Source organism: Pinus tabuliformis, chromosome 1_2 (genome assembly GCF_031772625.1).
Source record: "Pinus tabuliformis cultivar Carrire ecotype Pingquan chromosome 1_2, CPIR1, whole genome shotgun sequence".
In the NCBI taxonomy this organism is placed as follows: Eukaryota; Viridiplantae; Streptophyta; class Pinopsida; order Pinales; family Pinaceae; genus Pinus; species Pinus tabuliformis.
In genome coordinates this window covers 51,041,356-51,044,173 of record NC_142298.1, presented here as the reverse complement: position 1 = coordinate 51,044,173, position 2,818 = coordinate 51,041,356, and the positions used below count along the sequence as shown (strand labels likewise).

General features: G+C 41.0%; 2 non-coding genes across 2 annotated transcripts; both read right to left on the bottom strand.

Annotated features, from left to right (window-relative positions):
• Window positions 1–1,247: 1,247 nt before the first annotated feature.
• TRNAD-GUC (transfer RNA aspartic acid (anticodon GUC)) lies at window positions 1,248–1,319 on the bottom strand. The gene has a single exon. It is a non-coding gene; the product is annotated as a tRNA-Asp (tRNA).
• A 154-nt stretch (window positions 1,320–1,473) lies between these two features.
• On the bottom strand, window positions 1,474–1,544 carry TRNAG-GCC (transfer RNA glycine (anticodon GCC)). The gene has a single exon. It is a non-coding gene; the product is annotated as a tRNA-Gly (tRNA).
• Window positions 1,545–2,818: the final 1,274 nt, after the last annotated feature.

Below are 2,818 nucleotides of genomic sequence, written 5' to 3'. Positions count from 1 at the left end.
GAACACATTTGGTGGTTGTAGTTTATGGAGCATGATGCTACACCTTAACAATAGGCATGTACACATTTGATGGAGGTGATAGAGTTATATGGGAGACTGAAGTCGTAGAAGATTTGGGGTTTCTATATATAACCAAGTTGATGAAGTGGTTATATGTTGCCCTCCTATAAAATAGTCATGTATATAGGCATTGCCCAAGCATCAATGAAACTTAGAGTTGGCATGATGAGTGACTTGGTTGTGGTTGCAAAGATGACTTAGGTCCACATGACTAATTGATGGAAAGTCAGCAAGGCACTTGAGTGTTGCACAATGAACAATATCCTATGCACCTAGAGACGTGTGTGCACACCTTAAGGTGAACCATGCACAATGAATGTGTTGGACATGTTTGAGTTGATGTTTCAATGGAATGAGGTATCTTAGGTGTTTAAGTGGTGAGTGCCTTGGTTTAGGGAACTTGACTTGCAACGCATTGTTTTGTAAGTAGTTGGAGCGCGTTAACAACTTTCTAGGAATGATTGGAACTACGTAATAGAAAGTGGGTAGCAAAAAGACCATAAATCCACTACATATAAGAGATGATGATGGTTAGACACCCCAATGAGGGGAAATAGTGGCATACTATTCATATTTAAATTGGAATCCATGAGGCACTTAGGCATTCAATTAGTGGACTTGTGTGAGATTTTTTAAAAACACCAAGCACATAATTATAGGGTTTATTGAGCTTAAGTGTACAACTTGAGTTTTGTGTGCTTAGAGCTGTATGGATGAAGGTTTTAGGAAAGTCTAGAAAAGAGGCACATAAATGTCTAAAACATAGCAATGCTATTTTGAGTGATATAGTGAAATTTAGGATATGCAAAATGCAAATCCATGAGTGCTTCCTACGCCTACCTTAAATGTCTCATAACATCTTGTGATATGGCTTCTTTGTGTGAATACTACCAATACTTACCATATATAATAGGGTTGAGTTGTATACGTGCAACCGAAGCACACAATATTGATTATTTTGCAATTGATTTCGGGGGCCAAATTGAATACTACTGATACTTACCATAATAGGGTTGAGTCGTATACGTGCAACCGAAGCAAGAAAACTTACCATAATAGGGTTGAGTCGTATACGTGCAACCGAAGCAAGAAAATGTGGTAAAAACTGAATAATTAATTTTGAAATTGGAAAACCAAATATTAATTATTTGCAATTGATTTCGGGGGGCAAATTGGAAAACAAAAGACGCCGTTGCCGGGGATCGAACCCGGGTCACCCGCGTGACAGGCGGGAATACTCACCACTATACTACAACGACAATAGATGTTGGATGTACTCCCATATTTATAGCTAACCGATGAGCGAATTCGGGGCGGATTACTTGGAGTGCCGGTTTCTTTCTCTGTTGACATTAGGTCTTTAATTTATTGCGCCTTCAAAACCGAATCGCAAACGAAAAAGATAAACACCATTGCACCAGCCGGGAATCGAACCCGGGTCTGTACCGTGGCAGGGTACTATTCTACCACTAGACCACTGGTGCACATAGAAATGGATGATATTTTTGTCACCATCAGAATGGGATTTCTATTTCCACGATTTTCCAACTCCCTGGCCTTTTCTACTCACCGTATGTATGCATGAAGGGAAAAACATGTCCTATCATGAAGTAATAACAAATAAATAAAAATGTTTCCCTCATAGTGAGAATTATTAAATTGAAAACACATGACTCCCGTGTTTTGCAGGTAGATTTCCTTTTCTTTATATTTACGGCCTTTTCTTTCTCTATCTTTTAATTCTTGTACTCACATGACCCTTATAATTATTTTTAGGTATTGAAATATTTAACTATAATGAAATCACACATACAAGAAGTTCATATTGAATATATAAAAAGCTTTGTATTCATATATTTATATGGTAAATATAAAATATTTATTCATTATTTTTCTTTTTTAAAGTTGAAATAAAATTTTGTTATTTAGTATAAAGGAGACGTAAAAATCCTTTCACTCTTACTCTCAGTCATAAATAAAATATTTCAATATTCATATAAAGTAACATAATTTTATAATACCCCGGATGCGGGTGTCTAATCCGAACAGCCGGAGGGTACAGCTAGCACGAGGAGGCCACATGGCCATCGCTAGCTGCCACGAGTCAACCGAACGCGGGAGGAGGTCTGGCAGGTTGGCGAGTTTAATACTGAAGCCTTCACGTCGGAGTTCATTCGCATTAATGCGAGTAGGCGGTGACTGTAAGGAGCATTCATGGCGCTCGGGGTTCAAGAGCAAGCCATGGAACTCAAGGAGGCGGACTGGTATGGGGAGCGACATTCGCAGCAAGCGAAGTGTAGGAACACTCTCTGGCCTCTGGCGATTTTGGAGTTTAGGAATTGGCTTGGGGCTGCGGAAACTCTGGTTTTCTACATCCTCATGGCCAGAACCAGAGAGAGGCAACCATGCCGAAGAGGAAGGGGTCGTGGAGCACCAGGTCGCCCTCCTGCAGCTGCAGAAGCGCATCACCATTGTTGTTGTCAATACTGTTTCCGCAGAGCCGGAATTCCCCATCTGCAGGCATTTTCGTTCCTGGACTCTGATGCCCCGCCTGAGCAATTGCCAAGGCCGCTGGTGCTTCCGGCTTATGGCTCAGCCATCTTCAGGCTGGGCAATCTCAATGTCCACATTTCAATTCTCTTTATTAGCAGAGCAGAAGAGGAACACGATGACAGCAGAGTTCCTACTTCTGCAAATATGGAGAATTTGGCAGGGGAACAACCGGGGGAAGCAAAGGGAAAGGAGCCAATTCAAGCAA